At 44.6% G+C, this 14,311-nt stretch overlaps 1 protein-coding gene and 1 pseudogene across 2 annotated transcripts in view; both read left to right on the top strand.

Moving 5' to 3' along the window:
* The window catches only part of robo2 (roundabout, axon guidance receptor, homolog 2 (Drosophila)), a 1,751,833-nt gene that overhangs the window by 561,227 nt on the left and 1,176,295 nt on the right, over positions 1-14,311 (top strand). The gene's annotated exons all lie outside the window — the stretch shown is intronic.
* LOC148148487 (uncharacterized) overlaps positions 1-14,311 on the top strand; it is a 232,082-nt pseudogene that overhangs the window by 141,287 nt on the left and 76,484 nt on the right.

Below are 14,311 nucleotides of genomic sequence, written 5' to 3'. Positions count from 1 at the left end.
ACAGGACTACAAGGAGTAGGGGCAGAAATGGGCCATTCAGCCCATCGAGTCTGCTCCACCATTCAGTGAGATCATGGTTGATCTGATGATCTATGGGCATAGTTTTCCCTTCTTGCGAAGAGATGGGGAATGTGACTGATAATCGAATAGACTGGCATCAGGGAAACACCTGCCAACTTCCTTCCATGCCACCAACTGAGACCCTTAAATGAACAAACTCCCCCCCCACCCCCCAACACGCAGACTGACAGATACACACACACACAATCAACCCTTTCGCCGATAATCAAACGGCAAACTCCCTGGCTGCTATATTTGTGGCAACCTGCCCACTGAGATTTGGGAGGGGTGGTTGTAGGAACAGGGGGCCTCACTCTGTCACCAGTCTGGGCTGAGGTTGGGGGCACAGATGGGGAGCAGAAGCGAGTAGCTGTCCTCTGTGCAATAATGGAACTGAGGAAGTCGTATCTGGACTGGAAATGTTATCTCTGTTTCTCTCTCCACAGATAGTGCCAGATTTGCTGAGTTCCTCCAGCATTCCCTGTGTCTGTTTACAATGCCTCAGTGTATGACCTTTCAATGTTGCTTTAGTTCTGGCAAGGAAAAGGCAGTGTGCACTGGAGAAAGTACTGAAAGAGTCTGGTAACCATTTGAGTGCCTCAAGCTGACAGTGAGTTGGTGACATCTGTTCCCGATGAAGTTCTACAGATACATGAGCGTGACAGACTGCAAGGGAGACACTGTACCCAAACATCCCACTGCCCACAGTTGTGTTGGCTCAATGTGTTTCTGTCTTGTCTGTTGGGTCAGAACAGAAAAACTTGTTGCTGGAAAAGCGCAGCAGGTCAGGCAGCATCAAAGGAGCAGGAGAATCGATGTTTACAGCATAAGCCCTTCTTCAGAAGAAGGGCTTATCCCCGAAACGTCAATTCTCCTGCTCCTTGGATGCTGCCTGACCTGCTGCGCTTTTCCAGCAACACATTTTTCAGCTCTGATCTCCAGCATCTGCAGTCCTCACTTTCTCCCTGTTGGGTCAGAACATTATGGTTTTAGGTCCCTTTGCAATCTAGGTTGACGTTCAGCACTGTTGGAGTTGCTGAGTCAAAAGGTGTGGTGCTGGAAAAGCACAGCAGGTCAGGCAGCATCCAAAGAGCAGAATAGTTGATGCTTTGGGCATAAACCCTTCATCAGGACATTCCTGACGAAGGGCTTATGCCTGAAATGTCGACTCTCCTGCTCCTCGGATGCTGCCTGACCAGCTGTGCTTTTCCAGCGCCACATTTTCTGACTAATCTCCAGCGCCTGTGGTTCTGACTTAGTCCCGTTGTTGGAGTTGCTGCCTTTCAGAGGAGACATGAAACCCTGCCTGCACTCTCGGGTAGATTTAAACAATCCCGTGCATAATTTTGATGAAGTGGGTTGTTTTGTGAGGATAGGTTGGATCGTCTGGGCTTGCTTCCACCGGAATTTCAAAGAGTGAGGGGTAACTTGTTGGAAGTGTATAAGAAGTGAATGGTCTTGGCAAAGTGGACAGGGGAAGGTTTTTACCTCTTGTGGGTCAGTTCAGAATGAGGGAGAAGAAGGCTCATTCAACGTTAACTCTGTTCCTCTCTCCACAGATGCAGCCTGACCTGCTGAGCACCTTTTGGTTTTTGTTTCAGAACTAGGGAGATTTTGTTTAAAAATTAGAGGACAATGATGTGTGGATATATTTTTATGTCAAAGACGTTGTGTAAATATGCCATTTCCTGCCTCAGAGAAAAGATTTACAAGGATATTGCCAGGGTTGGAGGATTTGAGTGACAGGGAGAGATTGAATAGGCTGGGGCTGTTTTCCCTGGAGCGTCAGAGGCTGAGGGGTGACCTTAGAGAGTTTTATAAAATCATGAGGGGCATGGATAGGGTAAATAGACAAAGTCTGTCCCCTGGGGTCGGGGAGTCCAGAACTGGAGGGCATAGATTTAGGGTGAGAGGGGAAAGACATAAAAAAAACCTAAGGGGCAACATTTTCATGCAGAGGGTGGTACATGTATGGAATGAGCTGCCAGAGGAAGTGGTGGAGGCTGGTACAATGGCAACATTTAAAAGGCATTTGAATGGGTATATGAAGAGGAAGGGATTGGAGGGATGTGGGCCAGGTGCTGGCAGGTGGCACTAGATTGGTTTGGGATATCTGGTCAGCATGGAAAAGTTGGACCGAAGGGCCTGTTTCCTTGCTGTACATCTCTATGACTCTATGAATGTAGTGGAGGGACTGTCATTGAATAGTTTTTAAGGTGAAGGATTTGTGTTAGGCACAGGAATCAAGACTTATTGGGGATAGGTGAGATTGTGGAATGTGAAACACAACCATTAAACCAGTAATCTTATTGAATGGTGCACCAGGCTGAAGGGGCGAATGGTCTACTCCTACTACTATTTAATATGGAGCAGTAGGTGAGGTTCCCCCCATCCCAACCAATGCTCATCCCTCACCCATTATTCCTGCAACAGACAAATGGGTTGTGAGTGCTTTAGGAAGTGCTCTGGGGGAACGTGATGGGCGAGTGATATTATGACTGGATTGTTAATCCAGAGACCCAATGATGTTCAAGGGACTCAGCTACAAATCCTGCCATGGCAGATGGGGGAATTTGAATTCAATAAAAAAAAATGTGGAATGAAGAATCTAATGATGATCATTAATCCACTGTCGATTGTCGGGAAAACCCTGAATGGGTCACAAATATCCTTTAGGGAAGGAAACTGCCATCCTTACCTGGTCTGGCCAACATGTGACTCCAGACCCACAGCAAAATGGTTGACTCATAATTTCCCTCTGGGCAATTAGGGATGGGAAATAAATGATGCCCTCATCCCATGAATGAATAAAGATAAACAATTATCTGTGGGAACTTATGCATGGAAGGAATTGTAAAATGACAAGTCATTTCTTTCCCCCTTTATTTCTAAATAGAAAATAGATCCCACTTAATTCGCTCTGTATTTTTTGCCCTCCCAAATGAAAGAAACGGATAAATATTTAATCAAAGCCCACAACTGATATGGAATAATAGCAGCATATGGTTCATTTTCATAACATGTGTTTATTTTAATCAGTAATGTTTTAAAGTTGACATCCTGAATTACGTGAGTTGTGTATAGAGGATGTGACACTGGATAAATGCTTAAAGAAAAATGCAAATTGCTTAATAAATAATGTCAAGATTAAGGATGAGAATGTACTGTAAACAATGCGATGGATTATTAACTGGTGCTTACCACAGTGGAGAGGAAAAATTACTGGTGAAGTGGCATTCTATTTGTATGTCCACTAATGATACCAAACATGCTCAATTTACGTCTGTCCTTTCACAGGGATCTCAGTTGTCAACGGGATCTTAAACTGGCTTCAATGTTCTATACCTGGCTATGCCTTTCTCTCTTGCTCATCAGAAATCATTTAAAATTGTAATAAGGCTTTAATGAAGTACTGCTTTCATGACAAAGGACTTGAAGTTGCAAGCATAGAAATTGCAAGAGCTCCCTCGGAGTGTGTACAATTCTTTTGACCGCTGTTTCAATAGAGGCATTAACCTGTTAAAGTGAGGAACAAAGGAACTGCTTGCCAGTGCATTGATAAATCATGTTAAGCAAAAATTGGTAAATGAGCTTTAATATATCTGCAGGATAGAATTGCATAGCGCGGAAGGAAGCTTTTCAACCTATCAATTCTGCGTTACTTCTGTGATACAGCTCTCCTCACTTGCCCTTGCCCCACTGGCCTGTGAAGTTTTCCTCAAGTAATTACAGATGATGCTAAGCTCGGGGGAAGAGTGAATTGTGATGCTGATCAACTTCAAAGAGACAAATTGTCCAACTGGGTGGACACCTGACAGAGTAGCCTAATAGTATTATCATGAATCCAGAGATTCATCCTGGTAATGTCGTGGGGTCCTGGGTTCAAATACCATCATGACACTTGATGAATTCATTAAAAATCTGGGATTAAGAGTCTAATGATGACTATGATGATGGTCAGAGGAAAACCCAACTGGCTCACTAATGTCCATCGGGGAAGGAATCCTGCCATCTTTACATGGTCTGGCCTACATGTGACTCCAGACCCACAACAATGTGATTGATGCTTAACTGCCCCTTGGGGCCTAATCAGTGATGTCCACATCCAATGAATGTATTTATATGGGTATATATATGGTAATTTTCAACACAGAGGTATGTGAGGTAGAAGCAACATGGAGAGACAAGATGCAATGGTGCACCTTTGAGCAAAGGGATCTCGGGGTCCCCCTCCTCTGAAGGTGACAAGGCAAGTTGAAATAGATGTTAAGAAGGCTTGTGGGATCTTTGGGTTTATAAACAGCACACAAAAGCAAGGAAGTGAACCAAGCAAGGTGCAGATGTTACACATCTGCAATCAGACCACATTTGGTGTATTGTGTTCAGTTCTGGGCACCTTATTTAGCGAAGGATGTGAAAGCCTGTGGAGAGTTCCAAAGAGATTTACCAGAAGAAATGAGGAATTTTAGGTGCAAGGAAAGATTGGAGAAATTTAGCTTATTCTCCTTGCGCCAGAGAAGATTAAGGAATGATCTTATTGAGGTGCTCAAAATTATGAACAATTCTGATCGGGTAAAGAAGGAAATTCTGTGCCTACCAGTTAGTACATTAGTAACTAGGGGCTATAATTTCAAGGTTGTCAGCAAGAGTGTGATGAGGAGAAACTTTTTCACTCCTTTGCTTAACAAAAAAATGATCTATCTCAGATTTAAACTTAACAACTGATCCAGCATCCACAGGTATTGATGGAAGAGAGTTCCAAACCCTTTGTGTGTGGAAGTGCTTCCTAACGTCTCTCCTGAACAGTCTGGCCCTGATTCTCAGACTATGCCCTAGTTCTCGAATCCCCAACCATTGGAAATAGTTTATCTCATCTACCCTTTCATTTCCTGTGAATATCTTGGAAGACTTCAATCTAATCACCCCTTACCTTCTAATTTGGTAAAACGAGTAGCAGCCACATAAGGAAAGGCTTTTCATGCAGCGAGCGGTGTGGAGTTTAGAATACTCTGCCTGAGAATGTGGTGAAGACACAATCAGTCGAAGCATTGGAAACAGAAGTAGATTGTTATCTGCTAAGGAAGAACGTGCCGAGCTGTGGGTCATGTGGCAAACAGGAAAATGATGCTGTGTGAATTGCTCATGTGGAGAGCTGGAACTAATATGATGGACCAAATGGTCTCGTTTGGCACCACAAAGTCTTTGTGAGTCTGTCTTTATGAGTGCATGATTGGAGTGTCAGACTTAAAGTTGTTGATGCAAGGTTCCTTTAATGGTTTTTTTGTAGTTCAAGAGGTACACCGGTGAAAGCCTGCATTACATAAACTGACACATTCACCGTGCAATTATTGGTGCACAATGTTGAGGAACTGCAAGTGCACAAAACATCTGCAAGGATAATTGGACTCGGCACTCAGCCAGAGGAACATAGGGGTAAGAATAGGCCATTCAGCCCACCAACACCACATTAATGTAGGTCATAGCTGTGCTGTATCTTCGTCTTTCTGCCTGGATTTACAAATATCCTTAACTAGGAACAATCCCAGTTTTTAAATTTTCAATTGATCCACCAGCCTCAAATGGTTTACAGGGGAACAGAGTTCCAGGTTTCCCCTGACCTTGTGTGAAGAGATATTTCCTGACACCATCCATGAATAGTCTGGCTCTTAGTGGAGTCATTGTTGAGATGCAGAATCATAGAATTCTGACAGTGCAGAAAGAGACCATTCAGCCCATTGAGTCTGTACCGACTCTCTGAAGAGCACCCCACCCAAGGTCTTTTTCCGAGGGTGGGCTAGTCCAAAACTAGAGGGCATAGGTTAAAGGTGAGAGGAAAAGATTTAATGAAGGACCTATGGGCACCGTTTTCACACAGAGGGTGGTGCGTGTATGGAATGAGCTGCCAGAGGAAGTGGTGGAGGCTGGTACGATTACAACATTTAAATGGCATTTGGATGGGTATATGAATAGGAAGGGTTTAGAGGGATATTGGCCTAATGCTGGCAAATAGGACTAGGTCAGATTGGGATGAATGAGTTGGACCGAAGGGTCTGTTTCCATGCTGCATAACTCTATGACTCTGTGACACTATAAAGTGACACCATCACTACCATCTTCTCAAGGGGCAATAGAGATGGGAGCAATGCCAAATAGTGAGCTGCCCACCCCCCCCCCCACATTGTAAGGCTGACTGACAAGTCCCCTCAGCTCCATTCAGGAATCAGCCAGATTGGTAATGATGGAAAGTGGTCTTCCTGCTCATTACACAGCCATAAGGAGGTGCCGAGTGGGAAAATGTGTCAAAGCCCACACACGACAAGCTGCACTGTGTTGCAAATCCAGACTTTATCAAGGCGGAAGAACAATGGGTAAGAAGGTAATTACAGAACGAGCAGTACCATCTTCAAACTGTCACAGAACTGATCACGAGCATTGTGATGGGGGCGCAGCGAACAAAATCAGATTAATTTTTAATCTCCGTTTCATTTCTGAAGGAATGATTCATCAAAGAGAAGCTGGAGAGGAGGAGGCTAAGATGTTCAAAATTATGAAGACTGTTGACAGAGAACATAAGGAGGGACTTCAGTTTCAGGAGGGTCGGTAACCGGAAGACACGGATTTACGATAATTGGCAAACCAGCTAGAGGGGGGGAGGGAATGGTGAGAATTTCTTTTTTTATGTAGTGAGTTGTTGTAATCTGGACTGCAGTGTTTGAAAAAGAGAGAGAGACACAGAGAAAGAGACATGAAATTCGATAGCAATTTCAAAATGGCATGAAACTTGTGTGTGATGGGAAAACATTCCCAGGGCTACAAGGATGCAGCATGGGAGCTGTTTATTTTAACTCATAGGCTGAGGGCATCTCTGGCTAGGCCAGTATTTCTTGCCCATCCCAAATTGTTCAGTGGTCAGTTAAGAGTCAGCATGGTTAGCACGGCTGCCTCATAGCACTATGGACCAGGGTTCACTTCCCCCTTTGGGTGACTGTCTGTGTGGAGTTTGCACATTCTCCCTGTGTTGATCTGAGTTTCCTCCGGGTGCTCCAGTTTCCTCCCAAAATCCAAGGATGTGCAGATCCAAGGTCATGCTAAATTGCCCCTTGGGGCCAGGGATGTGTAGGATCGGTGGATCATTCATGGGTAGGGAGGCATGTCTGCGTATAATGCTCTTCTGAGAATTGGTGTGAGCTTGATGGCCCAGATGGGCTGCCTTCACACTGTAGGGATTCTATGAGTCAACCACATTGCTGTGGGTCTGGAGTCACATGTAGGCCAGACCAGGTAAGGATGGCAGTTTCCTTCCCTGAAGGGCATTAGTGTACCAGATGAAATTTTCTGACAATCAGCAATGTATTCAGAGTCATTATTAGACTCTTAATTCCAGATTATTACTGAAATCAAATTCCAGCATCTGCTGTGGTACGATTTTGGGTCTCCCGAACATTACCCAGGTCTATGGATTGACAAGTCAGTGACAATACCACAAAGCTCCCCATGAGGTCGATGCTGTTTAGCTGATGGCCTCCACTGTGCTGTTACATGATTTGTCACATTTTCTAAGCAGCATAATTTTAAGAGTGATTTAAATAGCGTTGACATTAAAGTATACAATGAACTGAACTGAAGGTGAGGTCGCTTATATGGTCCTGACAATTATTGAGATTCTAATGCTATTACCTCCTTCTATATTAATGCTTCACAGATGCCCGACTGTGAGAGAATTGAACCAAGTCTGAAAATTTGCCATTGATTATTCAAGGCAGGAGTTGAACCAGATAGATACTGTGTAAACTCCAAATGTGGATACAGCACAGGGTTAGGTGCAGAGTGAACCTCCCTCTACACTTGCAAACTGCAAGTAAAGCTCCTTTTACACTGTTCTCATCAAACAATCTCAGAGCAGGTAAAGGATGAGGTTAGATATAGAGTAAAGCTACCTCTACACCCTCCCAGTCAAACAGTCCCAGGTCAGGGATAGCATGGGGTTAGATACAGAGTAAAGCTCCCCCTGCACCCTCCCAATCAAACAGTCACAGGACAGGGTCAGCACGGGGTTAGCTGCAGAGTAAAGCTCCGTCTACTCCCTCCTGATCGAACGCTCCCAGAACGGGGACAGCACGGGGTTAGATTCAGAGTAAAGCTCCCTCTACACTGTCCCCATCAAATATTCCCAGGACAGGGACAGCATGCGATTTGACAGAATCATGGAGATGTACAGCACAGAAACAGACCCTTCGGTCCAACATGTCCATGCTGACCAGATATCCCAACATAATCTAGTCCCATTTGCCAGCACTTGGCCCATATCCCTCGAAACCCTTCCTGTTCATATACCCATCCAGATGCCTTTTAAATGCTGTATTGTACCAGCTTCCACCACTTTCATACACGCACCTTACACGCACCACCCTCTGTGTGAAAACGTTGCCCCTTTAGCCCCTTTTAAATCTTTCCCCTCTCACCCTAAACTTATGCCCTCTAGTTCTGGACTCCCCCACCCCGGGCAAAGACCTCATCTATTTACCCTATCCATACCCCTCATGATTTTATAAACCTCTGTAAGATCGCCCCTCAGCCTCCGACACTCCAGATACAGAGCAAAGGTGCCTCTTCACTGTCCAATCAAGATCCTGAAGTGTTTATCAAAGAGCCAGGATTGTATGGCTAGCATTCAGCCTTATCCAAAAACAAACTAAACTCGGCTTCTCTGCTGACTCATTATCTCAGTGATGTTGGTGACTCCAAGTGGCTGTTGCCTTATTGATAGGTTTGAGTTAGAGATCGGAAAGAATTCATTGGGTACAAACAGTCTGGAACATGACGAGGTTGGGAAAAGGGAATCATCAAGCTGAAGTTTCTTTAGTGAAGAACAGAACCTGTGGAGGGCTCCTGACTCTGGGGCTTGTCCACTCTGTCCACTTTACTTTTTGGTTTGTTTCCTTTATGTTTTTTTCTCTCTTTTCTAGTCTTTTTTTTCTTTTATTTCCCTCTTGTCCCCTTGTGAAGAGCTCAGTCTGCATTGGCAGCAGTGAGTGATTCCAGCAGGGGCTCACGTGATCCCAGCACGCGCTCGCGTGATCCCAGCACAGAGTTGAGTGATCCCAGCAGGGGCTCACGTGATCCCAGCACGGGCTCACGTGATCCCAGGGCAGGTTGGAATGATGCCAGCACAGAGTTGAATGATCCCAGAGCAGAGTCGAGTGCTTCCAGCACGGGCTCACGTGATCCCAGCACAAACTTGTGTGATCCCAGTGTTTACTTGAGTGATCCCAGCACAGACTCGAGTGATCCCAGCACAGACGAATGATCCCAGCACAGACTCGAGTAATCCCAGCACAGATGAATGATCCCAGCACAGAGTCGAGTGATTGCAGCGTGGACCCGTGGTGGCAGTGAGTGGGCCCCGACTTACCTCTCCAGGTGAGCATAGTCCTGGCATTGAAATCAGCGGCTGTTACACCAGCAGGGGTGACATTGGTGAGATAGGCCCAGGAGCAAAAGACAGCGGCTGGAGACCAGTGTCTTTGTCATTGATTAGATCTGGCCCTGGCGGCAGTGAAGGGATGTCAGAAGATATCACAATAACATTGAGAAGGTGAGCCCAGTGTTGAGAGACAAGACTCCAACATTGGTTTGTCTGGCTCAGACAGTGGGGAGGCAATGGCGGAGGATAATGGGCCCAGCAGCAAAAGGTGGCACCTGGAGAGTGGCGACTTTGACATTGGTTGGGTCCGGTGTAGACAGCGGTGAGGTGTCGGAGGGGTGATGGCGGGATAGGCGTTGTTGTTGGTGAGCCCCGGCTCAGGATGGGCTCTCTTTAAGCTGTGTCTTTTTATTTTTTTCATTCAAAATGGTGCCAGTTGAAAGCTTTTCACTGTATTTTATGATTTTTCTCACTTGTCGAATCATGTGGCATGAAAACATCATTCAATAATTTAAAGGCATTGAACTCTTTATGCTGCACCTTGTAACTGCAGATCTGAGAAGTTATCACAATGTCGAAAAATTAAACAGGCACTTTATTCCAGAAAGGGACAGGCTGTGGGTGACCTCATGGAGATCCTCAAAACGCAAGAAGTGGTTCGATTGGGTAGATTTAGAGAAGATGGTGAAGAAATGAACTGTAGTGACCATGGGTGCCTGATAGTGACAGGCTAATCCAGCTGGGAATTTCAGAGAAACAGTGCATAGTGAGAACGTGGAACTGAATGACTGTCACAGGGAATAATTGTGGTGAATAACGTACATGGAATTAAGGGAAACCTGGGGCTAATGAAGGGGAAAGGCTGTGCTGACAGCGGCAATGACGTGGAGTAGTTGGAGGTTCAGCGGCGCTCTCGCACAAACAAGACGGGCCGATTGGCCTGTTCCTGTGCTCTGAATGTTGTTCAATACAGGACAGTTAATCAAGTGCGTGTCTGGTGTATTTTGTGGGGTTGAATTTTTGGAATGTTCGATCATTAGTGGCGAGTTGAAGTTGTGGCATCATTTGATGCCTGGGTTTGAATGATGAGATCTAAGCCACACGACTAAGATAAAACCTTCTTCCCTCCTGTCTCACAGCAGCGCTTGGTAATTAAATGAATCGGGGGAAAAGCTTGACCCAGTTCCTGGTAGGCGGGAATCTGCTGCAGAGAACAGCCCGTAATTTAGCATTAATTGGTAGTCACTATGTCTTCCTATGACACAGACTCTACGTGATTGTCAGAACTTTAAAAAGGTGCTATTAGGTGAGAGATTTATTTTATATGAGAGAAATGTTTGATGTCATTGGCATGATTGCTATTTGAAGTCAAGTTGATGTATTTGATCATTTCACATTGCAGTTTTATCTGCTATTTTTGTCTCGCTCAAGTTTTATTGCTGCTTTGATCAAATGCCAAGGATTCTTGGAGGGTTCCTCCCTATGAGAGAGTCTCATTTGCTGGTGTAATCAGTTAAAGTGTGGAACCTCCCGAATTGCAACTTGCAGCAAGTCCCATTTGGTGCAGTTTGTGGGTTTCTCTATGTTATCCCACATTGCATATTTTACACAGAGTCAGGTTCTTGGCGAGACAGACATCCTGGAATTTATTTATGACACCAACTGCTTACAAGGCTACAATGTCACAGATCAACATTCATAGTCTAGCTACCTCTGCTGACTGATGCGACTTTACATTACACACACCCATAGACTGAGGGAAGATATGACAGCTAGGTGTATGCCAGAAAAAATCACATATTGTAAAGGCACAAGCCGTCCTGGCCTGAAATCTATACCACAATAGAAACATAGGAGCAGGAGGAGGCCATTCAGCCCTTTGAGCCAATTCCACCATTCAATACGATCATGGCTGATCACCCAATTCAGTGCCCTGTTCCCGCTTTTCCCCCATTCCCTTTCATCCCTTTAACCATAAGTGTTATATCCAACTCCTTCTTGAAGTTATACAGTGTTTTGGTCTCGACTGCTTTCTGTGACAGCGAATTCCACAGGTCTCACCAGTCTTTGACTGAAGAAATTTATCTTCATGTCAGTCCTAAATGTTTTATCCTGTATCCTTAGAAAAGCACAATATCCCTCCCCCCTCAATTTTTCCTTTAAGAACGGGAACCCTTTTTCCAAAAAATAATGTACGTATCGATATGTTGTCTCTATGCATTCAGACAATACCTTGGTGGACATTTGACATGACCAGATCTTTATAGTTATCGCAAATCAGCAGTGCAACTTCACTCGGTGGTATGTTATGTGCCGTCATGGATAGATGGGTATTATTTGTTGTTGAAGCATTGTTGTTGGTTACCATGCTGCCTTCAGAATCCAAGTGGGTGGTTGATGATGTTGAGTTTGGGATATGTCATTTATTTCCGTGCAGGCCTTTGACTGTTGGCTGTTACAATATTATATGACCCAGGGTGGACACAATGACATCTTACATTTCCAGTAACCCATGTGCTCGCATACTGGTCCTGGTTCAAGTTGAGAAATTGGTTTGCATGCTCATTAATTATACCCTCGTATCATTTTCTCGTTTCATCACAACCACCTGATGAAGAAGCAGCTCTTCAAAAGCTAGTGATTCCAAGTAAACCTGTTGGACTGTAACCTGGTGTTGTGTGATTTTTAACTCTGCTTGTTGTAGATCCTGCTGAATTATGACTGCTGTGACTTTGAAGATTAAGGTTCGGAGACTCTTTGTTTCTCTCTCAATGACCAGTCAAGAATTACTAGCTCAGGGCCCTGCTTGGTGTCTTCCATCCTCCCTCTGATGATGATCTTGTTGAGCTGTTGCAGCTAGTCATCACCTGAGCTTGTTGTATCCACATTGCTTGACTGTGACTCAAGGACATGAGAGCAAAAAGTAGCTTTGCTGTTGCAGCTGGTGGATTTGACATCTCATGGTTTGTAATTACATGTAGGTCCTTCAACGCCAGTAGATGGATAACAGAGGAACCATCTGTTCCAATGATCTATAGGTGTCTATCTTGACAATCAGTATTGGCAGTTAGGATGGACAATGGCAATGTATGGGACATCCGCTCTGATGAAGAGTCATCTAGACTTGAAATGTTAGCTTGCTCTCTCTCTCCATGGATGCTGCCTGACTCACTGCGATTTTCAGTATATTTTGTTTTCAGTACAGATTCCAGCTCCTGCAGTGTGTGGGATGTTGGTTCTGTTGTAAGCAAGCAGTTTGTCTATCTTGTGTGGACTACACCATTTTCTGCCAGTTTCCTGAGTACATTTTGTATAAGAGATGTAAAGAGATGATATCTGTATTGGCACTGGTGTGACAAAATGCAGATTATCCACCTTTTTTGGGATATTTCACTGAGATGGATGGAAAGACTTTAGCTTTCTGACAACATCTGTGTGGTGTTTCAAGTTGACTACAAGCACTGTGAGACTGGATTCTGAAAGTATAATGTTGCAGTTACAGCTAGGACCTGCTTGTGAGCCATGATCCACAAACATCCACTCCCTCTACCACTGATGCTCAGTAACTACAGTGTGTACCATCTACAAGATGCACTGCAGAAATTCACCAAAGATCCTCAGAGCACACCTTCCAAATGCACGACCACTTCCATCTAGAAGGACAAGGGCAGCAGATACATGGGAACACCACCCCCTGCAAGTTCCCCTTCAACCCATTCCCAATCCTGACTTGGAAATATATCATCGTTCCTTCACTGTCGCTGGGTCAAAATCCTAAACTTTCCTTCCTAAGGGCATTGTGGGTCAATCTGCATCTGGTAGACTGCAACCGTTCAAGAAGGCAGCTCACCCCCACCTTCTGAAAGGCAACTAGGGATGGGTAATAAATGCTGGCCCACCCAGTGACATCCATGCCCCATGAGTGAATCCTTTTAAAAAAAGATATGTCTTTGGCAAGCTTTCTTGGCATTGTTCCAAAAGAATCATGGCTAATCTTACACCCCTCTTATCTTCTTTTTTGCCCTTTCCCTGTAACCCTTGATTCCCCGACTGATCAAGAATCTATCTCAGCCTTAAATATCCACAAGGATTCTGCTCCCACAGCGCGCTGTGGCAAGAAGTTCCAACCATCTACAACCCTCTGAGAGAGAAAATCCCTCCTCATCTCAGTCTTAAATTGGTGTCACTTTATTCTGAGACTTCCCTCTGATCCTAGACTGTTCAATGAGGGGAAACATCCTCTCAGCATTGACCCTGTAAAGTCCCTTAAGAATCCTCTACATTTCACGGAGATCACCTCTCATTCTTCGAAACTCCAGTGAGTCCCAACCCATTTAATCTTTGTTCATGAGACCATCCCTCTGTTCTGGGATCATTCTCTCTCAGGATTGTGGATCTGTGGAATTCTTGACGATAGAGGGCTGTTGAACAGATCTCTCCAGCATTAAAGTTGATCTCTCTCTGGACCATCTCTGTCGCTGTAACACTATATTTTGCATTCTGTTCTATTACCTTAATGTACTAATGTATGATTTGATCTGCCTGTATAACATGCAATATAATACTTTTCATTGTATCTCAATGGATGTGACAATAATTAGTCAAAACAACTCAAAAAAAGAGGTCAACAGGTTGTGTTTTGGACACATCGAGGGATGGTGGGAATAGTGTCGGGGAAAGTAATGGTAAGATGGTACTTCATTGATGATCTTATTGAGGAAGGAAAGGTTTGAGGGACCGAATGGCCCAAGGCTGCTCCTATTTCTGAGTTACTTGTTCACCCTTGTGTCTCTCAAAAGATGAGCAAAGTCAAAGCTGAAAACCCAA

The sequence above is a fragment of the Chiloscyllium plagiosum genome, unplaced genomic scaffold, assembly GCF_037043375.1.
Source record: "Chiloscyllium plagiosum isolate Xiang-an unplaced genomic scaffold, Cpla_swu_hap1 HiC_scaffold_12, whole genome shotgun sequence".
NCBI lineage: Eukaryota > Metazoa > Chordata > Chondrichthyes > Orectolobiformes > Hemiscylliidae > Chiloscyllium > Chiloscyllium plagiosum.
Note: the sequence above shows the minus strand (reverse complement) of the source record. Positions and strands in the feature narration are given on the sequence as shown.